Below are 25,807 nucleotides of genomic sequence, written 5' to 3'. Positions count from 1 at the left end.
GCACATCAGCAAGCATCACTGATAATATATCCTTTACATTAGCATAAGAAGGCTTATGGTTACATAGGAGAGGGTGTCAGTGAGACCACATCTGGAGACCACATCTGGAGAATTGTGTGCATTTAGTTGAAAAAAGAATATAATTGCTTCAGAAGTTGTTGAAAGTTCACTTGATTCATTCCTGGCAAGAAAGGTTATTTTAAGAAAGATTGAACTGCTTTGGTCTGTACTGTTTGGAGTTTAGAAGAGGGAGGGTAATCTTACTAAAACATATAAGCTCTTGTGTGGAGAGGCCAGATAGATACTCAGAGAATGTGTCCACTGTGTGGGTGCTAGAAATGGCGGACATGGTTTATGGCTACACTGCCTCCTTTCTAAGAGGTCACCTTTTAAGACAGAGAAGAGGAGAATTTGTTTTGCTCCCAGAGCTCAGATGGAAGAAACGGTAAAACTTGCAAATGAATAATGATCTATCTCATCTTATATTCTTTAAAAAGTGACCTCAAGGATGACTGGTATATTAATTTCCAAGTCTTACTGTTTTGTTTTCCTCTGTGAGTGTTGTTAGTATGTGGGGAAGGTACAGGAGGTTGGGTCTTTAAATTTAATGCTGAGTGCAATAGATTATTGATGCACAAAAGAGTCAAAGGTTTTGTGGTGCAGCCTGGAAGATTGGAGATCGTTGTGTGACTGCTTTAAGAGCTGAATACGCTGATGAGGCAAGGACCAAGTTGTCACCATATGACCTAATATTATGAGGAGGTCAAACAGTAACTAGAACTGCATGCAATAATTTTGTCTGTTACATAAACCTGTTTGAGAGTTTCAAATGAATTAAATCTATAATTCTTAGCAATGCAGCAATTGTGGGCGGCACGGTGGCACAGTGGTTAGCACTGCTGCCTCACAGCGCCTGTAGACCCGGGTTCAATTCCCGACTCAGGCGACTGACTGTGTGGAGTTTGCACGTTCTCCCCGTGTCTGCGTGGGTTTCCTCCGGGTGCTCCGGTTTCCTCCCACAGTCCAAAGATGTGCGGGTCAGGTGAATTGGCCAAGCTAAATTGCCCGTAGTGTTAGGTAAGGGGTAAATGTAGGGGGTATGGGTGGGTTGCGCTTCGGCGGGTCGGTGTGGACTTGTTGGGCCGAAGGGCCTGTTTCCACACTGTAAGTCTAATCTAATCTAATCTAAAAAATTGGTAAACCTGAGTTGAACAAAACAACACAAGCTGATCAATGCCACAGCAGGAGTGGCATGGTGGCTCTTTGGTTAACACTGCTGCCTCACAATGCCAGGGACCTGTGTTTGGTCCCAACCTGAGGTGACTGCCTGTGTGGAGTTTGCATGTCCTTCTCCACATCTGTGTGGGTTTCCTTTTGATGGTCGGGGGAAAATTCAGAGAAAGGGTAGTGTGGTGGATCTGGATTCAAATGGCCTGCTTCTACAATGTAGGGATTCTATGATATTTCTTGTGCTATTTGTATAGAACACAGATTAAATGGCTTTACTTCAGTTTACTTGAAAATTTCACACAATTTTATTTAACAATTTAAAGACAACTACATATGCATGTGTATTCTAACATGCTTCAGCTAAACTGCATGACTATTGACTATATTGTTTCATCCTGGTCTTTTGTTCATTAGCAAAAGCCGCTTTTCAAGCAACTCTGTTCTAAAAGTAATAAAAACATCTCTTTTATTCCCAAAACAAAAATGACATAGATTAACAGCAAAATTAGATATTGTTATGATCCTAGGTGTTGTTAATACCGGACAAGTCACACTCCATTCTGAAATTTGTCTTGATAAATCACATTTTTTTCTTTTTAGCTTTAACAGGTAGTCTTTCACTGAAACGCAAACAAAACATCCTGAAGACTCGGGTTTAACAAAAAAAATAAGCTTATTGCAAAATTAAAATCATGAAGGGCATAGATAAGGTGAATAGCAAAGGTCTTTCCCTGAAGGTGGGGGAGTTCGAAACTAGAGGGCACATTTTTTAAGGTGAGAGAAGAAATAGTGATCAAGGATATGAGGGGCAACTGTTTTATACAAAGAATGGAATGAACTGCAGAGGAAGAGGTGGATTCAAGTAGAATTACAATATTTAAAAAGCATATGTATAAGTATGTGAATAGGAAAGGTTTGGAGGGATCTGGGCAGGCAGGTGGGACTAGTTTATTTTGGGCGGCACGGTGGCAACAGTGGTTAGCACTGCTGCCTCACAGCACTTGAGACCCGGGTTCAATTCCCGCCTCAGGCGACTCACTGTGTGGAGTTTGCACGTTCTCCCCGTGTCTGCGTGGGTTTCCTCTGGGTGCTCCTGTTTCCTCCCACCAGTTCAAAGATGTGCGGGTCAGGTGAATTGGCCATGCTAAATTGCCCGTAGTGTTAGTTGAAGGGATAAATGTGGGGGAATGGGTCTGGGTGGGTTGCACTTCGGCGGGTCGGTGTGGACTTGTTGGGCTGAAGGGCCTGTCTCCACACTGTATGTAATCTAATCTAATTTGGGAGCATAGTCAGAGGGGACTAGTTGAATCAAAGAGTCTGCTTCCATGTTGTATGACTCTATGACAAAGCAAAATGAACAATATTATTTATATAGAACATTAATTTAAGAATATTGAAACATAAGTTAAAATATAATCCCATTAATCCTGAAAGCCCTCCTATATAGTACTCACACTAGAGAGATTTTCTTTCTTTTTCACATCCATAGGGCTTAATTTAATTGTGGTTTAAACTGCTCATCTTGTGAATATCTCAGACTCTGACCAGAGTCTCCATGCAAGTGATCATAAACTTTGTCAGCTTCAAATAACTGGTCAGGGTCTGGAATATTTGAACTAAACTTCTTACACTAAGGTAACATCTTTCTTAACACTCCTACAAATACCATCCTTTCTTCGGAACAATTGTTTAAACATCCAGATTCAGTCAAGATTTCTGAAAACTGCCCTAAACAGAAACATTATTTTTTTATCCAAGCTACAAGTGTTTTCTCTAACATCTCAAAATTCATAATCATCAATCTGAAAGCTTAACGCACTGTACTGTTTACCTCGTTCGCTCATAAACTCTCCCAACATAAGCAAATTTCCATTGTCCTCCATAAGGTTTCTCTCCAACATAGGGTTTTAAAAGAAATCACCATGGCTACAGAAATACTTGCAAGTTAATTATTAAACCCCTTCAGACATACAGAAAAGCCAAATACCACGAATTCAAAATTCAACAATCTAAATATAAATATTAAAACATATGCATATAAATCACATGACTACATCATGGCATATGTTAGAATAATTGCAAAACTATTTACACAGAAACAATAATTATAACATTTAAATGTTTTAGAATCTAAGAAACTATGTAACATATAGGTGATTTGATCATTCTTCTAGATCTTGTGATAGTATAACTTTCCAGAGATTTGCTCTTTACATGTGGGTGTTTTTGATTTGTGATTGTTTTGGAGTTCTACATCTTGTTGTTTTGTTTGGTTGGTTTTAATTTAGCCTTGTACACCTTCATTATCCAAGCTTACATTTGTGTGAGTTTTGTATATAACTAGAACATTGGGCAGTTTTGTGACTTGGCTTCTGTTTCTCTTCAATGTTGCTCCATTTGGTGTTGTGACTTTGTGGGATGTAGATACATTGTACACTTTGGCTATTGCTATGGGTGCCATGTTCGCAGTGTAGTATAAAGGACTCAAACCTTCCTTTCTACCTGCAGATCAAGCAGTTCCTCATCTATATGTTAGTTTTGCACCTTTTCCATTCTTTCCTTTTTTGAGAAGTTTGTCCTGTATGTCTGAGGAATTAGACAGCTGATGGCTTTGCAAGGCTGTTGTCACCTTCTAACATCTACTCATGATGGTAACTGCATGTCCAAATGTGTAGATATTAGCTGTAGCAGTAACCACATTTACTGTACTTCCAGTCATAAAAATGTATGAAAGATTGAGACACAACTAAAATGGAAAGTCGTGCTTCAATGCTGATCAGTACACACTACCAATAATATTTCCTTTGACTGCTGCAATGTCTGTTTTTCCTCATTTGGGACTTACCGATATAAATTTACAGAGATCAGAGAAACAGAGAGAGAAGATCTTAGGCTAAAAGATGTTAATATGGTAGCAGCTCAGCCATTTGGAATAGATAATAACATTAAAGAAAACAGTAATTTTGTTTACTTTTCATAAACTGCATGATCCAACCCTTGAAGCCACACGGCTCTTTAAAGCAATAATAACAATCAACAGTAATCTTTCCTAAAAATTCTAAGGAGTGATGCGAACTTAAAAATGTTGGGAACAAAAGCTTATTTGAAAGAATGCAAAAATTACATTTACACTGAGGCCCCAATGAAAAAAATACAAATGTCAATGGCTAAACTATAAGTAATCTGTAAACTATAAACTATAAGTAAACTATAAACTATCTGTGACCTTTCAAGATCATGTAGCTCATGCAGATGGTGAGTCAGTTCTGAATTGGCCTGTAGTAGCTGCAAGGATGTTGAGACAAGCATGGATGCCAATTCCATACAAAAAGATTAAATAAAATCATACAAAATGAACAAGCTTGCACTGAATAAGTCAATTAGAAGAATAAAGATAGAAATAAGTGATCCCATAGAATCAACACATCAAGTCTTTCTGAAGAGAACCAGAGAGTGTAACATCAAACACAGGCTGAAGAAATGCCTGAGAACTAATGGAATGAGGGAACAGGTGAAGGATGCATTTATTACAGTTTATTCAAGTTTGAATCTTTTGCATAAAAATGGAGAGCTGGTAATCAATGGGAAGCTAGTAATCAATGGGGTGTGGGTTTTATAGAATGAGACGAATTGAAATAAAACTCTCAATTAAAATTGTGGACTTGCTTTCCATTTTAAGTACACCTATGTTTTTGGAGTATAACTGAAAGAATACAAAATCTGGAGGGGAAATGATTGCTAGATTCCACCATTTAGAGCTGACGTCTCACAGAGAATAGCCACATAAATCAGTTCATCTGTTGGGGCCATGATAAATGCAATGTCCCTAATTTCTAACCTGAGCCAATAATAGAGATCCAACGGCAATTGAAGTTTTCAAAGGGCATTTTCGACAAAATGAAAGGCTGTGATATTGCTAAAATATGACATAAACATTTTTATATTTTTACTTTGTGTTTAAGAGAGTTAACCCTTAAAGACTCCATTTGTTGGGTGTGTAAATATTGTGACTCTGCGAGGAATGTCTTCAAGGCGGAAATTGATAAATTCATGATCTTGTAAGGAATTAAGGGCTACAGGAGAGTGCGGGTAAATGGAGTTGAAATGCCCATCAGCCATGATTAAATAGAGGAGCACATGGGCCGAATGGCCTTATTTCCACTCCTATGTCTTATGGTCTTATGGTCTCATGGAATCTGCACACTTATAAATCGCTTGCGTTGCTGTAATGTCTGCTTGATAACTTGAAATGTGTTTTATTGTTTCAAATTATCTAACCCATAGGATTAGTCAATCCCTGAGGAATCATTGATTATTAGACCATTACCATTAACATGACATGCTAATGTCAGTCTAAAACATTCGTGCTGATGAGGCCCATCATGCTTGAATAGTCAGCAAGCAAGTTAATCTCAAGGTGAGATTCATGGTTGACAGTATTAATCTGTGCAAAAGTACATGAGGCAACCCTCGATGTCTGTTTATTACAGATTCGAAGAGTGTTTTAAATAGAGCTTGCTGTTAAGCAGACAAATCCCTATTGGGAGACCAGTTTAATTTGCTTGAGAAAGGCTGTGTTGAATGGATCGATGGCAAGCAAAGAAAAGCCAAGGGATTATTGTCAGAATGTCCACAAAATCTCTGCATTTAAATTAGACACAGCAGACCTCCAGATGGAATTTAAAATCATTAAACAGGGTTCAGAGCTAATGTGTTGAAATTTGGGTGTTCCGATTCGGGAAAACATTAAGATGTGCTTCGCATTTGGGAATGACGGACCTACACAAACATCAGGATTGACAGCTGAAGTGCTAAAAGCTCCCCAAATGATATGGACTGTGTTAAAAGTCTGATTCAGAGTCAAATTAAAGCTTTGCATTCATCAACTAGAATTCATATCTCTCAGATAACAGCTTACAGACTTCGTAGACCACTTCAGAGCAGATGCAAAGAAAAGTGCTCATTGAGTGACTTTTCAGATGAACAGCTGGGACACAGAATTGGGAAGTTGAAGTTCGCATTCATCCTCTTGAAGGTTTCCTTTAAGGTTTGCTAGACAAAATCAAAAATGTCCAGTGTCAGAGTAGCTGAGAGATGGATGTAAGTACAGATTCTCATGGTTTGATGAAGCTAACAGGTCCTTAGTTCAAACTTGCCAAGTTGACACAATTCCCTCAATCACCCAAACTTAGAAACATGGAAGATGTGGCTTCTGCATGCAGCAATGAAATGCTCTGCTTTCAATCACTTTTGCAAGGTATGTGGCAGAAAGGCTATTGGTAGAAGCAGTGCTCTAGATCAAAAACTGATGCAGCTACAAAGAGATATGCATTAACTCAAACAGACTGTCAACAAAGTATTTCTTCAAGTTAGAGTAAGGATCATCTGGTATTGAGCCAGATGCTATGTTATCACCTAGAACCCTGCTTACTTAAATCTCTAACATTGCTGGTCTCTGACACTACTTCTTTTCATTTACTGCTGAAACCCTCATCAATATTTCTGAAGATATAACAATGAAGAAGGCAAACTGAAACCAATTCAAATGCTCTGCTGTTGCTCAATTAGGTAAGAAATTCTCGATTTACCATTTGCTCAAGGGTACAACACAATAGATGAATGGATATAAGATAATGATATTCACATCCACTGGATAAATGTCAAAATTAGAATATTTAAAACATTTTTACAAGCATGCAGAGAGGAAGTTGGCAATAACATTTTTGCTGTCATACCATTTCCAGTTTTAAGAAATAGCTCTGAGTAAACAGTAAAGGCTAGACATAGAATGTTAGTCTCCAAAACATTTAATTAATATAGTTTTAGTTTTTTTTAGACTGGAAGACAAGGCAGAATCCAAGAATCATCAGCAACATTCCTGAGACCTAAGGATTTTATTTTATACAAGTTGCATATTTTCACTAATTCATGTCGCATTTTTGTTATTTATAGTTCAATGTTAAAGCTTTTTATAAAATGGCAAATATAACTTGTTTCATTTTTTTCTAAAAATGCCTTTGTATAAACCAAGTAACTAATGGCCATTGATTAATTTCTTACTCAGCCATCTTATCTATATCCCACTGGGATATTTTCCAATGCAAAAGACATTTGTTTTTGGCTATATATCCTGCACAATGGTGGAACTGGACTGCTCAATATTTGGAGTATGGACCAGAAGTATCCTTATGCCTGCTTGTGTTTCGGAAATTACAAGTCGATCATTATTCCCTGAAGCTAGCAATAAATAGCATTATTTCCTTGTATTCAGAGTGGTGATTTCACTTCTGGACATCATACATCAGGGATGAGTTTTGGTATTAGGAGGAGTGGTGTGGAGATTCACCACAATGATAACCAGTCTAAAAGCTTAAATTGTGATCTTTGGTTGTATAGACTAGGCTTGTAAGCTCCTCAAACATTGTAAATAAAGTGGTGATTGAATTGAGGTCAAATTTGAAGATTTGAAAGGTGATAGAACAAAACTGCTGGGAAATCTCTGCATGGGGGTTTGGGTGGTCTTTACATTAACTTAGAAGTAGGTCTTCCACAGGGAGATTCATAAAAAAAACATGGCATAGAGAGTAATACACTAGCATGCATTGAAGATTAATTATTGAAAAGAAAGCAGACAGTAGACATAATTGGGTCATTCTCAAGTTGTGACACTGGGTCTAGAGGGGGACTGCAAGGACCAGTGCTTGGGCCCCAGTTATTCATGATCTCCATCAATGTTTTGGATAGGGAGTACTTAGGAACATAATGTAAAAGTGTGAGCTTACCCACTTTGATATGAGTAACAGAATTTCAAATTATTTCTTAAACTGTGAGAGTTTGGGACATTTTAATGCTCAAAGACACTTTTGTCTTCATTCATAAGTCACTAAAGCCTAAAAACCAAGTGCAGCAAATAATTAAGAAGGTAAATAATAATTTGGCCTTTACCGCAAAAGGACTTGAATATAGCATTAAAGATGTCTTGTTTCAATTGCATAGAACTAAGTCAGACTGTAGTGTATTAGGTGTTTTTGGTCTCTTTACCTAATGAAAGGTAACTAGCCTTGAGCGGAGTGCAGTGGAGGGTCACCAGGCTAATATCAACAGGGTGGGGTTGTTCATTGAGGAAAGATTGAGGAAACTGGGTCAGTATTTTCTAGAGCTTAGAAGAATGTGAGGGATCTCATTGAAACCTACATAATTCTTTAAAAAAGCTAGACAGGACAAATGCAGAAAGGATATTTTCCCAGGCTAAGGGGGTCGACAGCAAAAATAAGAGTAAGCTAATTAAGATTGAAATAAGAATGGATTTTTTTCAATGAAAATGATGGTGAATCTTCGGAATTCTCTACCCCAGTAGGCTTCGGAAGATCAATCATTGGGCACGTTCAAGAGAGATTAATAGATTTCTAGAAACTAATGGCATCTTGGGATGTGGGTTATCACTGAAATTCAGCACTGAGGTAGAGGATCAGTCATATTCTAGAATGGCTTTGCAGGCTCAAGCAGCTGAATAACCTAGCCCTGCCCTTTATGTCCATGATTCATTCATAAAAAGAAAGAGATGTGAAAATCTGAAAGTCTCTCTCCGACAAAGATTGCTATGGCTTCTGCCTCCATCATCTCCTCTGGCAGTGCACTCCAGGCACTTAACACCTCTCACATCTCTTTGAAACTTACTCCCTTTTTCCTTCAACCTATGCCCACAAGTAATTGACTCCATTATCTTGGGAAAAAGACCCCGACAATCCATTCTATCCATGCCTCTCATAATTTTGTAAACTTCTGTCAGGTCACCCCTCATCCTTCAATGTTCAAGTGAAAACAAACCGGGTTTGTCCAATCTCTCCGCTTTGCCAATACCCTCCAAACCATTCATCCTGGTAAATCATTTCTATACTTTCTCCAAAGCATTCTTCTTGTAGTGTGGCAACCAGAACCATTCACAATATTCTAATTGTGGCCTGACTAAAGTTCTATACAGCCGCAGCCTGACTTGCCAATCTTTATACCCTATGCCCTGACTGATAACGGCCTTCTTGGCCATCTTACCCACTTATGTTGCCACTTTCAGAGAACTGTGAACCTGTACGCCTAGATCCCTAGCATCTTGATGCTGCTAAGATTCTACCATTTACTGAATACTTCCTTCTTGCATTAGATCTTCCAAAATGCATCACCTCAGAACAAACATGAAGCAAATTTGGGGAACAGGCAAAAAAAGATGATCACCCCACAGAACATAGCAGATAATAAATGCAATCAAGACATCATATGGATTTCTTAGCAACTCCTCCTTGGCATTAGTGACACAGTACGGCATCCAAACCCTACTAAATATTAAATAAAACTGAAAATGTTGAGAACCCTATCAGGTCAGGCAGAGAGAGAAACAGAGTTAATGTTTTGAGTCCACTGTGATTCTTCTTCAGAATTTAATGGAATTCATGAACTCGACAGGTTTGTCAGGGACCAGAATTAATAAATTGAAAATAATTGGTAATGAGCGAAATGTCTTCATAAGGGAGACTATTAAAATCTGGAAAATACTACCTGAAGGAGTGACTGAATTAGATTCCAAAGGAACTTTTAAGAGGAAGTTAGATATGAACATTGAGGGGAATGATTCATGAGGTTAGTGAAAAAAAGTTAGGGTGGAGGATTAATTTGATAAAACAATTCTTTCAAGGAGCCACCTTAGGCTGGCTCTGGTGGATTGAATGACCTGCTTAACTGCTACAAAATTGTATGTATCTGTACAAATACAAAAACTAACGATTACATTTCAAACTTTTTTATTTCACATGAAAAAGAACTTGAAAAACAGAAATTGCTGGAAAAGCTCAGCAGGTCTGGCAGCATCTGTGGAGAGAAATCAGAGTTAACGTTTCAGGTCCAGTGACCCTTCCTCAGAACTCCAGTGGCTAGAAAATATTGTTTTAAATGCAGAAGATGGTGGGGGGGGGGGTGCAGGACCAAGGAGTAAACGATCAGTGGAGACAAAGCCTAAAGAGAGAGAAGTTAGCTAATAAAGGAGTGGATAATGATCAGGCTGGGAGGGTGAATGGCTATTAGCGGAGACTTTTAGTGGCTAACAATGGGTTGTGCGTAATGACAGACAATGTGATAACAAGGCCTGATATGTGGGAGAGCTCAAACTCAAAATTTATTGAGTCCAGAAGGCTATAGAGCCCCCAAACAGAAAATGAGGTGCTGTTCTTTCAGCTTGCACTGAGCTTCAATGGAGCACTGCAGCAAGCCTCAGTCAGAGATGTTGGCCAGGGAACAGGGTGGTGGTTTGAAGTGACAGGCAACCAAAAGCTCGGGATTTTTTTTCAAGATAGAACATAGCTATTCTGCAAAGTGGTCCACCAGTCTACGCTGGAATTTGCTGTTAAACACTACCTCAGCACACCCTGGCTCATGATATTTTACAACCTATGAATTGTATTTGAGGTGAAGCAGCTGTCTTTATAAACTGGAATGAAAGTCAATGGAACTCATCTAACAAACACTTCAATAGCAAACATAGGATCAATTTTGAAGTTCATCGACAAAAGATTATTATCTATAGCAGCAAAAAATGTATTGCCATAAAAATTTACAACAAATAAAGTCAGCTCCTCTCATGGACTCTCATTACCAAACAGCACGTGTTGTTCATGCAAATTAAATTTTCAGCTTCAAGTCACTAATCTTATTTTCAGCAGTGAATAGTCTCATTACTGCAAATCAGATTAACAACAATCAAGTAAACGTATAAAGTTTCCACTCCGGTAGCACAGAATTTTGCAAGGCAGAGCTGCCAATTTAAATAAGTAAATCTTCACTGAAAATTGAATGTGACAGATCACTAGGGATAAGAGTCTAACTTTTTGCAGCATAACAGAAAAATAGGGTCATGGGCTGCATTACTGATGGAGTAAACACAAATGAAAATAAGTTGGATTAGCACGACACCTGAGACTGAACCTTGCGATTTTATTGCCAAGTCCAAGTTGCATTGAGTATTTGGAAGGATTTCCGCCATAATGCCCAGTGAATTTACTCACCCCATCTCAATACCCTTCCCAATCTCTGCCATAGTTACCATCACATCTCATTCTGGCCCCATCTCACCACAGACTGATCCTAGGCAACTCGCCACTCAACTGATATCCACCAAGACTGGCATCCCTTGTGCCCGCTTCATCTTCAAAGGAGCTCTGTGGACCTGGATGAGTACTACCATTCCAAAGTTACTCTGTTCATTGATGGACTAAATCTGCAGATGTCAAAGAAGGGAAGGATAGCACCGTTATTTTCCGATAGGGACCTGGAGGGCTTTACCAAGACTCAGTGTAAAGGAGAGCATCGTCTTCCCAGAGAATTGGCAGCGGAGACCCTGCTTGCCTACAGAACCTTGCAATCCAGTCTGAGGTTACCACACAGGTTGGTGCCATCTCCACGATGCAGAGGAATGGCCAGCAATGTGATAAGAAGGTCAAGGAGAAACCTGGAGCTGCTCCTGCAGGAATGTCCAGGCATACATGTCCACCAAGTGAGGAGGTACCATGCTTCATTTCATTGAAACTGGCACAGTAATCTCACTCTCAGTCTCATTCATTGTGCACCATTTTTAGTTACTGGCCACAATATTTTCTCTCTCTCTGTCTCTCCCTCTTTTGTCTTGCAGGGGCCACCAGCAAGTTTACCACCTCCACAGTGAATCAGCCAGCTCCCCCAGAACTTACTTCCTTGAGTTCTGGTGATGAAAGTGCAGTGGTCTCAGAGGAAGCACTGGGGAGGCTGCCCCTACTAACTCAGATACTGACACCTCAATGGGAACATTAGACACAGAGAGTGTGGGAGTACAATTTGGTGAACACCTTACTGAGACAGCTCTGCTGCTGACTGAGGAAAACACAGCCCAGGCTACTGGCACTCAGGGACTGCCAGAGACCAGGCTACTGCTCAGACCCAGGCAGGAGAGGGGACTATGGTGTTGACAATCAGGGGCTTCACCCACATGCACAGGGAGGGACAGGAGCACAGAACGATGTGGGAGGCAATGGTCCTCATTGACCAGAAGCTGCAGCAGAGCAGTGAGTCATGTGATCACCAGTCTGCCTCCAAGAATAGTTTGCCATGGAGAACCAGGCCCAGCATCCTCTGGAACTGCAAGAGAGGTGCACATACCCTCACTCCAAGGCAACTGGACATTCTTGATGACCCTTCCTCACACAGAAACAGCATTGTGCTGCTTGTCCAGGATACAGCAGAGGTGGCCAAGCCCTCCACCTCCACCATGCCTGTACACATCTGAACCTCGGAAATTCACACTGAGCTGGACTAGTTTACATCTGCCAAGAAGATGCTTAGCAAGTCTTGGCCATTCAGACACTAGTCCACTAGAGATGTCTGACTAAATTTCCAGGGCCAGCTGAATGGACTGCTGAGCAGGCTCTCTTCATCGCAGGGACCCAAGGACTACATTAAGCTGCAGTGGACAGAAGAGAACAAAAACTTGTTGAGGGCACCTTGATGGTAATGGTAACAATATGCTGTTGATACCTTATACTTTTCTTTAACAAATGTCAGATTTCACCTTACAACTGGTTATTTGTCTCTCAGTGGAGCCCAGAATGTAACTGTCCCAGTTTGAGGCAAAACTTCATGACGGCACACCATGGTCAATATATGTAGTGACAGCTCATGTGTCTATGTTCTCAGAAGAAACACTTCTGCATGTTGTGTCTGCTGGTAAAGTAGCAGTAAAGAAGCTGGATTTTTTTTCCGAGGGAGGGACTTGCAGCTCCACCACCTGAAGAGTCAATAGGAAATGCATCCTCATTGATGCTGGGCAACCATGCAGCCAGTTCATCCTTGGAGGGTAAGCCTTGCCCCTCCACCTAGCGAGGAAGTACAGATGAATAGAACTGAAGGGCAGTACAATTGGTTGGCAGATCCGTAGACCCAGCAATGCCAGATCTGAATGGTGGTATCTACCAGGACCACAGGAAGACCTCAAGAAGACTGGAGCCCAGGAGGACTGGACCAGGTAATTCTGGGACATTAGCAGGGCCTAGCTGACAGAAAAATGAAAACGTAAGATAGCTAAGTTTAGGGCTAGGGTATAAGAAGCCCTGTGTAGGCGTTTGAAACAGGGGATTGAACTGTGGTAATGTGTCTGATAGGCACAAGGCAACCTGAAGGAAGCCTACCTATTTCCTTACCTGCCTGCACAATAAAATCTACCAGTTTACCCCTTTGGCTTTGACCATTGCCTGTCATCATTAAAATATTGACATAGGTGTGCTGAGTATCCATTAGTTGTCCACTTAAGATCTTCACTAGACCAAAAGGTGAACTAGCTGCCTGAAGGCTCCAGTGGCGTGGTGAGGCATTCTGGGTGGAGGGGACATGCAGCAGGCAGACTATCTGATGCATCTTATTCAGACAATCCTTTCATACTTGCCAGTAGGAGACCAACAAATTCCACACTTTACTTCACGTGCATGAGGAAAGAAGAGAAGATTCAGTCAGTTTATATAGATGGTGGTGATTGTCTACCAAGAATTAGACAGCAAGCTAATGAAAAGATAAACTATGGAAGCTATGGAATTGTAGAAAGGTATAACAGATCTCACAGACTATAATGGATCCTTAATCCTTCCTTCTCTCCCTCACCCAACTGCTCTGCTTGCCTACCACAGACCACATGGATTGTATGCGATGTGCGCTCCCTTTGGAATGATCTGAACCCTCCCTCCCAGGCCTGATTTAGGAAAGTTCCTCAAACTACTTTCATGTTCTTTGGTGCATTTTAAGGGTTTTGTGTTCTTCAAACCATTCTAATTTACTAAACCCGTGGACACAAATTAAACTTCTAAATAGCTCATCATGGTTATGAATTCATTTTCAGTTATTTTGAATCAGGTCATTTATAAATAATGAAAGTTTTTGGCAGAACTGGGGACCACTGTTTAAAAGTTAATTGTAAACCTTTTTGGGTAAAGGCAATCCTTTTCTGAGGGTTGTTTGACTTTTGAACGCTGGTGAAGAGAGATTTTTATTGGAAGGGAGTAAAAGGTCATTGGATGTAATTGAGCATGGTGAAGGTGGCTCAATGAACCAACTTTTGCTCAGAGTTCATATGTAACTTTTCTAAATTCCTGTATTTAGGTTATTTGCATTGGGTCAATGTCTCTCAGGCAGGAGCCTGTCTGCTTTGCAGATTTTGTGCCTAGAACTCAGGATGGAAATGTAACCACTGCTTCAAGCCCACAAAACCTATAGTACCTACAGTAGAGTGGGACTGGCCACATGTTATTGGCTTTGCTGCTATTGCTCAGAAACAGCAGCAAAAAGTGCATGCAGCTATGATTTTTGGGGACCTTTGATAAAAAATGTTTCCCTAATCCAATTGGCCTGTACTAGGATTCAAAGAGGAAGTTGTAAGAACTTTGTCATTTTATTTTTGCATCTTTAAAAAACTTTGGACAGCTGGCGAAAAAAAAATTGCTTTTGCACAATGTTACAATAAGGAATTTAATATCTGCCGTGAACTCAGCTTTTGTGGCTCTGGGTTTTGCAATGTGCAGATGAGCAGGAGCCAAGGAATTGTTTGAAAGTGAAGTCAATTGCTTCTCAACTAACGGGGCAGTTTGGAAAGGAAACAAATCATAGAGACACACTCAGACCAAGCAAGCAATATTGAAGAGTGTGTTGTTCTTCTCCCCAGCAGAAGCTGACTGTTCTCTGCAGTAAAAATATTTAGTTTAACCTTGAAGAAACTCAGTTGCTTTTTTTGCAGTATTTGCTGTGAGCTATGCTTGTTAATTAATCAATCAGCGATATTTTCCAAGTGAATTAGTCAAACTTCCTATAAATGAGTGGAACCTTCCAGAAGAAATATGCCTGAACAACAAGGGCCTAGAATGGTGATGAATGATAATAGTATCAAGAAGCAAAGACCACTGGACTGACTTTGTAGGTTTTTTTTCTAAGAGATAATCTACCTCCACCAATAATCTATTTTCCTGTGTGTTTATCAGTGTATGTCAGTGTGGGGGTTGGGGGGAATGGCTGACAAGCAAATTAGAGACATTTTTGTTGCATTATATACCAATGGTTTATACCTGTTTACTTATAGCTATAGTCTAGTTATATAACTTATATAATAATCCTTATTTAGCACAGAAACTTGGTCCATGCTTTCTGTCAATCTTGGCCTGAAAGTCAGATAAGTTAGGGTACTGTGTTATCTTAAGAAAAACTTAACATTTGATACATCTCCAGGAATAGTGAGGCTCAATTTATGGTGCACTTCCACAAACCGAAGAATAAAACGATTTTCTCTAGCTGCCCTACAGGTGGGCAATCAGCTGTTATACCTGCAGAAAAATGAGGCAGAAAGTCCTACAAGAGTCCTCGCCTCTCTTTACCTGGCTACACCAAACTAATGCATGATCCATGTTTGAATATCATTTCCTGTTCTCTTTTCCTTAGGAAATGTGGGTGGCAGGGATACGGGGTGTGGGTGGGAACACTGGAAATCCTAGCGCAGTTGCAAAATAAGGTGCGTGTGGAATGAAAGAGGATTGAAGAAAATTAGCCCTGATTTCTTAACCATTTCACAAATAGTCCTCCACTTGCAAATTTCTACTAAATGAGTGCCTCCAATAATGTTTCTCATAAAAAATACTCCTGCTCTCCACGCTTGACTCTTTGCCTAATAAACTGAAATTTTCTTTCATATTGTTACCAGTAATTATTGCAAAAGGTTAGTTGTAAATTTGAAGCATTCGTTTAAAAGCTTGGGGAATTAGCTGCTGTGAAGACTGGTGAGTACATAAGCCTAAGTCGCACACAAATTCATCTGTGTGTGCTTCCACTTGGATTCCTGCGACATAACCTTCTCTGCTGCATCACTGTCTGTGTTTCATTTGAATCCAAGTTGCTTTATTTACCAGTCAGTTCTTGGCTAAATAAAACTGTCACCACACAAATGGCCAGCTATGATTATCCCAAAAGCCTTCAACTTTGCCATTAAGGCTGATTAATAAATTGCTTAGACAATTTTCAATTACCTGTGCCAAAATAGCCATGCGATTGTGCTACATCTCCTTTAAAGTTCTGAATGAAATTAAGAGCAGTATTAGTGATTGCAATAATGTCCAATAAATTCTCAAGCAGGGCATGCACCCAAAACATTAATTAACAGTTTGCCTTTTGCAAGGCTGGCCAAGAGTTTTCTGTTTCATCTGTTGCCAGCCTGTGATTTTTTGCCTTTTAATCAGTTTATTAGATGGACTATTGTGGGCTGGTGAGAATGGAATCAGAAAAGCCTGACTAACCTATTGTGTATTTCTATCATTTATTTCCTTTTATTTCTCTTCCACTGGACAGCTGTATCTAAGTGCCTTCACATTGCCTTCTGGGTCATCAGTTCATAAATATTATGATTTTTATCTTCAAGGTCTAATATTTTAGTGTCTTTTGAACTAAATTACACCCAGTACACCCATAATGGTCTGTTTCACATCAGTCCATTCAGAGTATCATCCTCTCAGGTTCATGAGGAATGAAGAGAGATCATACATTGTTTAAAAGCCATATCTTTCCTTTCTTCAGATTTTATAACAAACTTTGTTGGACTAAAACAAGGCTACTAATGATCACAAGGTGCAAATGGACCACAATTTATGGAAGGATTACAATCAGTAATTACCAGGAAAGAACACAAACATCATTGTCCTGGAATGTCAAGCTTCAGCAGTTTGTGGATCATCCTTGCAGTCCACAAACACAGAAGGACCAGTTGATAATCTGTCTCCACCAGCCAGTTTGAATAAAGGAGAGCAATTGACACTCATCATACCTGAAGTGATCTAACTAACAGCTCACCACTGACACAAATGAACAATGGTTTTGGCTAGGAGATACAACTGATTGTTACATAGAAACTACCTTATTCAGCTGAAATGGATTCATCCAGGAACCCCATCACATGACCAAAGTTTCTGGTGTTTGAGAGAGATTTAATTGTAGTTGTTGGATGGCTTTGCTTCAGTCAGAGGCAGCTTGCTGGTCGCATAGAGACAGGCTGCTGAGCATCTTACTGGTGACATCTTGGTCAGACTCAAGGCTGAGGTAAGCTGCCTTAAGTCTCAGTCTTTATAAAATGTCATTCCTAGAAATAAATCTTGCATCCCCTGGGAGAGGAGGCACCAAATTCATCTCATTGTGGTTCCATCAACTTTAAAGGGAATTCTGCAAGTTCAGTCAGGAAAGAATATATGAATTGGAAGGTTTTAGAGGAATGTGGGCCAAGTTGTAGCAAATAGGACTATGTTGGATTAGGATGGCTGATTAGGAAGTCAGACCGAAGGATCTATTTCTGTGCTGTATGACTCTATGACTTTATAACTGCTAGAACCTTCACCGGACTCTAACTTTCTGGCAGTCTAAATTAATTCCTGAATTAATGTCCATACCTTTGAGATTTCAGATTATTTTTAATTGTAAACTCTTCCCTTTCCTTCTTTTCTGTGTATGCTTGTGTATGCGCAAGTGTGCGTGTGTCTGCATGTGCATGTGTGGTGTGCACATGTTGATGCATGTCTATGTATGGCGGTGTGTGCATGCACCTGTGTATGTGTGTTTGTATGTCTGTGTGTGCATGCGTGTGTGTAAAGGTGTGTATGTGTGCATGTGTTTGTGCAGACGTATGCATGTGCATGAGTGCATCATATATGTATGCATGTGTGTGTTTGTATGGGTGTGCACATATTTTTGAAAGCGTGTGCCCGTGTGTGTGAGTGTGTTGTGACAGTCACCCTTATGATTTTAAAGCATGAATAAACTACTTTTGTTCTGACACTATGTTTTAATGGGTCATTGAAAAAGTGAATTTCACAGAGAATGTGGGTGGGACAAATCACAGCCTATTTCAGAAAGGCAAAGAATTAAGAAAAAGTGATAAGTAACACTGGGGTGGCACGGTGGCTCAGTGTTTAGCACTGCTGCCTCACAGTACCAGGGACCCAGGTTCAATTCCCACTTGAGGCACACCTTTGGGTTTTCTCCAGGTGCTCTGGTTTCCTCCCACAGTCCAAAGATGTGCAGGTTAGGTAAATTGGCCATGCTAAATTGCATGTAGTGTAAGGTGCATTAGTTAGGGTAAAATGTAGGGGAATGGGTCTGGATGGGTTGCTCTTCGAAGGGTTGGTGTGGACTTGTTGGGCCGAAGGGCCTGTTTCCACACTGTAGGGAATCTAATCTAATCAAAACACTTCGGTTTATGGACAGAGTAAGTAATTAATTGAATAATTCAATCTCCACCTTGTCCCAACATTACAGTAATAGAAATGACAAACCATGTATCTAATCCTGAGATATGTGGATCTTTATTCACATATAAGTGAGCCACCGTGCCACCCCAGCGTTACTTTTCACTTTTTCTTAATTCTTTGCCTTTCTGAAATAGACTGTGATTTGTTCCAACCACATACTCTGTCTGTGAAATGTGTATTCTGTTTCTCCCTTTGAAGAGCTCCATGTCTTTTGTACCATTAATTCCAGGAACATGACGGTGGGGTAGGGCTTTGGAGCGCAGGGTTCGTCCACTCTGTCTGTTTCTTTTCATTTCTTTCCTTTTTTTTCCCCTCTCTCTTCTCTCGTCTTCCTTTTCTCTGTTGTTTTCTTCCACTGACCTCTTGGTGAAGAGCTCAGTCGCAGTGACAGCATTGGTGGTGGCGAGTGGGCCCAGCAGTGAATCCCCTACCAGCGATGTCGGAGATGGGTTGGCATTGCTGGCAGAGTCAGCATACAGCACAGGTTCAAAGGGGGCAGAGGAGGACGTGTTTTTGGGCCCAGTAGGAGATCTTGCAGCATCAGCAGCTGCCTCAGTGAGATGGGCCCATAGCACACTCACGGTGGTGGCGGTGGGAGTTGGGTTTGGGCGGTACCGAGCAGCGTCTGCACTGGCGAGGTCCAGTGAGGCCTTGTGATGGTGCAACTTGAAATTGTGATTACTGGTTTGCTTATGCAATCTTACAAACTATTATTCCAGCATGGCAGGAATTTTGGGCCAAGGCAGTGACCCCTCTCCCAGCTGAAAAGTCAAGGCTGTGCTTTCCAGGTTGGCCCTGCAGTGATTCTATGGCTGTTAGGAGTTTATTATTGGCTCAAGGAAAGTCTAGCCATCCCTGAGGAAGTCCCAACTCTGAGCCACAGTAGACATGGTGCTAGTCCCAGCATTGCCATCAGGACCAGTGGCTACTTATGGAACCGAACGCAGTTCCCAATGATGATTGTTGATTGGAACCAGGTTGGCAATCAAATTGGAGTTTCCATTAGGGCTAGCTGGCAGAATTTGTGAGAGTAGGGGAGGATGTTGGAAACCAGGTTTTGACAGTGAGCTCGGTTATACATGTAGCAGGGATTAAGTGGAGTCTCAAGTAGATAGGATAGTGAAGAAGGTGTTTGGTATGCTTTCCTTTATTGGTCAGAGTATTGAGTACAGGGGTTGGGAAGTCATACTGCGGCTGTACAGGACATTGACTAGGCTACTTTTGGGAATATTGTGTATAATTCTGGTTGCCTGCCTATAGGAAAGATATTGTGAAACTTGAAAGGGCTCAGAAAAGATTTATAAGAATGCTGCCAGGGTTGAAGGATTTGAGCTATAGGGAGAGGCTGAACAGGTTGGGGCTGTTTTCCCTGGAGTGTTGGAGGCTGAGGGGTGACCTTAGAGAAGTTTATAAAATCATGAAGGGTAAATAGATAAGGTCTTTTCCCTGGGGTGGGGCAATCCAGAAATAGAGGGCATAGGTTTAGAGTGAGGGGGAAAGATTTAAAAGGGTCTTAAGGGGCAACGTTTTCATGCAGAGGGTATATGTGTATGGAATGAGCTGACAGAGGAACTGGTGGAGGCTGGTACAATTAAAAAGGCATCTGGGTGGGTATATGAATAGGAAGGATATGGGTCATGTTCTGTCAAATGGGACTAGATTAATTTAGGATATCTGGTCGACATGGACGAATTGGACCGAATAGTCTGTTTCCGTGCTGTACAACTCTATGACTCGATGACTATGATATCATGGAAGAAACTTGAAGAAGTGGGGCCTCCAGCGGGAACCCAATGAAAGGGCACTCAAATAGGAGGAATCTTCGTCGCATCTCACAAAAAGATAATAACATAAGCCCAATGACGTGGTCTTTGCCTGCCACCAGGCAGAATTTGTGAGAGTAGGGGAGGATACAAATACAAATGTGGGAGGAAAGACCCCTGAAGTGGCTAATAATACATCACTCTAGGGTTTTAATTGGCTCAAGAGTGGGTGGGTCACTGGTTAAATACCAGTGAAGGGAGTCACTGACAGGCAGGTGCTACCAACCCACTGCCCAAAATCCCACCCCACGTTTTAACTACTTTGGATGATGCTAGAATTTTCTGCTACTTTCTCAAGGCTTCTACAAGATATAAATATTTCCTCTTGTCAGATCTCCGAACCATCACCTTATTTTCACTCGAGAATAAGAAAATGGGTGTTGGCAGCAAAGTATTAATTACCTTCACAATGAGATTCATAAATCTGTAATAAAAATGTCTGCAAATCTTTAACATAGCCTGTGCGATTTTCTAATCCCTGCTCACAGACACGCAGATAAGTTTGCCTTAGGCCAGGATGATGAAAACAGTATTTCTGTATTCACATGTCACCAACGTATCTAGAAATTGCATCTTATGTTTGAAAATAAGTAAGATCATTCCAAATAACTCAGTATAGTTGCAATTGTTGGAGCAAAATAATGAATAAATAAACTCGTATGCTGATTTTCCACAGAGAATGTAGAATTCAAATGTTCTTGCATGTTAATAGTGCCTAAATAAAGTAAAAAAAGCACATGATTTACAATCTGATCAGGACCTTTTTTTTAAATCAGTCTTAAGATTTTAGGTGCATTGAAGTGCATTTGGGTGGCCTCACAGTGCCAGGGACCCGGGCTCGTTTTCCTGCCTTGGGTGATTGTCTGTGTGGAATTTACACATTTTCCCCGTGTCTGCGTGGGTTTCCTCCGGGTGCTCTAGTTTCCTCCCACAGTCCAAAGATGTGCAGGCCAGGTGAAATGGCCATGCTAAATTGCCCATAGTGTTAGGTGCATTAGTCAGGGTTAAATGTCATGGAATAGGTCTGGGTGGGTTGCTCTTCGGAGGGTCGGTGTAGACTTGTTGTGCCAAATTCTGTAGGGAATCTAATCAAGTGATAAGTGCAAGTTTCCAGAAATGGGGAAAGTAGGAGTTCTTTCAGAGGGAGTTATTGGAAACTAATTGAATGCAGCCTTTTGTATCATTAGTATTGTTTGGTTCATGCTGCCTTTGATTAAGATAACCATCTTGACACATACACAGTACAGCATCTTAAAACTTTCCAATTCCAATCCTGCGGGGGTTCATATATTTTGACTATCCGTTGTGCTTGTGAAATGCAAAGAAACGATTATTTTCAAGTTGACAATGTTATGAGTTCCATTTGACTATGAAGTTATTCAAGTTAATTCACTATTGTATCCTCAGACTCAAAATCACTTTGAAATGACTTAAAAGTGTAGAATATTGTCATTAACCATTGTCTCAGCTGAAATTCCTCTGTTAAATTTACGAGAACATTAAATTTGCTTGGAACAAATTTTATAAACATAAAGCCTTCAGGGGTTTCTAAGGATTAATGCTAAAAACTTTCTGGTACCTGTCTATAAAGTGAATGATCTGCACAATGTTGTACATTATAGACAAATGTCAACAATTTTTCTTCAGAAAAAATGTCTTCAATTTTTCCAGAAGACAGTCACAAAGTGTACAAGTGTATTGCAATGCTAATACAATTGAAGGGGGTTGCCATGACAACTTGTATTATCTCTCTGATTAAGAAAAAATGTTAGTTTTAACCAGACCATGGCACTTTGCCAGGAAGAGAGCTCTGTTGGTGTTTACTTTTCCTTTGTCCTCCCTGTCAATCCTGCCTTTCCAGAGGTTTGTATTCCTCTCAGTTTAGGCTTTGAAATCATCAACAGCTATAGATCCTGGAACAATAACTGATCAAGAGAGGCATGGTGCTCTTCTTTGGCCTCATCTGTTGTTTTCAAGTTTGGGGGTGTGCACACTGATGACTGTGATACGATGCTTCTGGCTGAGGCTGAGCCAAAGGGTCATGAGGCATTCGGTTTCTTTGTAAGACAGCTTTCTGAGATGGTCAACTGGTCTTTTTTTTAGGCTACGTTTGTAGAACTTTTCAGAGAATATTTCTCAGATACATGCACCAAACAACCCCACCGCCCTGTGGCTGACCACTTCAACCTCCCCTCCCACTCCGCCAACGACATGCAGGTCCTAGACCTCCTCTACCACCACATCTTAACCACTCGATACCTGGAGGAAGAATGCCTCATCTTCTGCCTTGGGACCCTCCAACCACATGGCAACAATGTCGATTTCACCAATGTCCGTATCTTCCAACCCCCACCCCCTACCTCATCCCAGATCCAACTCCCCAATTCAGCACCACTCTCTTTACTTGTCCTACCTGTCCATCTTCCTTCTCACCTCTCTGCTCCACCCTCCTCTCCGACCTATCACCATCACCCCCAACCTATGTCTACCTAATGCCTTCCCAGCTACCTCCCCCCAAATCCCATCACTCTTCATTTATCCCTCAGCCACCAATCCACCCCCCCAACATTCCTAAAGAAAGACTTATGCCTGAAACTTTGATTCTCCTGCTCTTCGTATGCTGCCTGACCTGCTGGGTTTTTCCAGCAACACACTTTTTGACTTTTTTTAGGCAAAGCATACCTCCATTGGATTGGTGTTCTTCTCCTAGTTTACTTTTCCTGAAGAAGGTGTGCCCACTACCTTGTTCTTTGAGCTGGTCTTCTCTTGCCCATTGTTTCTCCCACAGAGCAGCAATGTCAATGCCACAGAGCCAGAGTCCGAAGGCTATGATAACAATATGATGTGCAGACCTAGTGCTTTTGGGATTGTTCATGAGGGCCTTGCTGTTCCAGGTCCCAGACTTCACATTGACGGGGTGGTAGATGTTTTGTGCATGGGTTCTTTTGAGACATGGAGTGGTTGATTCACTCCAATTAACACACTGCTTTTGATGGAGCAAGACCTTTGTCCAATGTCAGGGGTAGTCAAGCCAATTGGAGGCCAGGTTCTGCTGCACAGATGGGGACAAACACACACACACATGCACACACTCGCACACACACGTTGCTTCAAACCACACCTCAACCCACTTCATAGGAGTCCAGAGCCCTGCTTGCTCATGGCTCCATGCTAAAGAGGGTGCTCTACATCAATGAGCCTGTGTAGATATTTTTTGGACAATGCATTCAAAGATGGTATTACATATCTCTGGAGCAGGTGGAACTTGAACCCAGACTTCCTAGCTCAGAGCTCAGGACACTACCACTGTGCTTGATAAATCCTAGTCAGCTCCTGTGAGGTCAACAAAAGCTCATCTAACTGCAAGTGCTTCGTCAGCAGCAAGGCCACTCCTACTTAGACAAAATTTTAAGTAGCTATAGGATAGCTTGAATGAAACCTACAATGACACAAACTAGAGAAAAATGATTCAACACTGAATAACTTAAATTGGGATGATCCCTTAAATGGCATCATTGAGGGCACGTTATTTAATATTGGCCTGATCTTCTGATGAAAAGGCAGTCATTATACCAGCACAGATAGAAGTCGCACAACAGGGCTATATGGACATCCTATGCGGATGACCCCATGGATATTGCCCAAGGAGATGAAATGTCCAATTGGCAGCACCGAGTATCTGAAGCAATACCCCCAATTCTGAATGAGATTTGAAGATTTTAAGTAGTTCCAAATAACTTTGTTTAATGGTGATCAGCAAACACTCCAATAATAAAATCCAGCTATAACACCTGGGTAAAGATTATACTCAAACCCTCCTCAGCAACCCAGCCCCAGACTCGCCACTAACTCCCTTCTTTTTGATACACTGTGCACACTTTAAAACCTAACCCTATCCCTGTAAACCCAAGCCCCAACTACTGACCATCGTATAACCCCCTTTCCGCCACCCCAGAACCAATACACCTGCCCATCTCAGACTAGACTCAAACCGTGAACTCACATCCTGTAATACCACAGTCTCAACCCTAGCCCCCAGCCTGAGCTGACTCCCCATACCCCTACCTATCCCAAGCCCTCACCTGTTTTCCCACCACTCTATCACTTCTCCCACCTGCCAACCTATACTCTCATCCTTTCTACCCTACTCTGCTCATCCAACTGGGATGCCAACCTTTACAAATCTGCCAACCCAACCAAGCAGCCCCCCCCAAGTGTCCTCGTATTCTACACTCCCCACATAACCCCTATTCCACTGTTCCACTTACCTGACACATTTACCTTCTCTCAGCAGCTGTGGAAGTAGTCTCAGGGCATGTAGAACTCGGAATGTGGTAGGACTTGTTGTGACCCACAGTGCTGCTGGCTGTCTAGCTTCCTGGACCACACCAGCCTGCTTCATTTGAGAAGGTCTTAAACTTAGAGATTAGTATGCAGTACTCCTCCAATGTAAATGTGTCTCCATGTTGCATGTCCAATCCTAATTGTCTGGGACATTATGTCCAGCTTTTAAAGGTTGTATGAGCCTGGGCTGTGTAGTTGAAAAATGGGCATGCTGAAATAAAGTGTGAGGTGGACATAAATTTGTGTCATGATCTGTCTGCTTGGAATCCAACCAATGTTTATAAGATAGACCCACCGCACCCATTTTGCCAAAGTTTGGAAAGATTGTTATGAAGGTATAGAGGTGTATAGTACCTTTAAGAGAGTTAAAAAGCTATCAAGGACTGACAAAGCACAGAGAGTCCTGAACAAGATAACGATGTAATATTTGTTTGAAACAAATAGCAGCAGCTGGGTTGCTATGAAACACAAAAAAAATTCAAATTCAGTTAATCTTTTTAAATTATGCCCTAAGATACCAAAATCCAATCAAATTTGAATTTTGTGTTTTAATAATATTAAGGCCAATGGAACGATCCCATGTTTTGGGTTATAAAACTTGACGTTTTGAAGAGCTGGGGAAGAACTGCCAAGCTGCCAACAAGTACAGACTGCCAGTGGAACAGCTCTCAGAAAGCACCAGTCTATAAGTTTGTGCAGCGGAACATTGAAATCGACCTAGAGAAAATCTACAGAGAAAAATCTACACGGGAGGATCGACAAAGCTGACTGGTTTTTGAAAGGGTTTTTAAAAAATCTTAATCGCGCTTTTTATCGGACTAGTATTGTAGAGTGGGTGGTACAAGATAGGCTTAAGAGAAAAGGGTTGTAAATAGTTGTTGGTTTTAATATTCTCTGTTGGACTTAAAGAATAAAGTTGTAAATTTTTACTTTAAACAGTGTCCTCTGGGATAGTTCTTTGCCTCTCAAATTTTAACAGATTCCAGCATGAGATAATTTTTTTCTGGCGGTTGGTTTAAATTAGCAGAGGGGTTTACCCCATGTCTTAATAAGATACTTCTAGATTGAGAAGCAACA

This window comes from Hemiscyllium ocellatum, chromosome 1 (assembly GCF_020745735.1).
Source record: "Hemiscyllium ocellatum isolate sHemOce1 chromosome 1, sHemOce1.pat.X.cur, whole genome shotgun sequence".
Taxonomy (NCBI): Eukaryota; Metazoa; Chordata; class Chondrichthyes; order Orectolobiformes; family Hemiscylliidae; genus Hemiscyllium; species Hemiscyllium ocellatum.
This window is presented reverse-complemented; position numbering follows the sequence as displayed.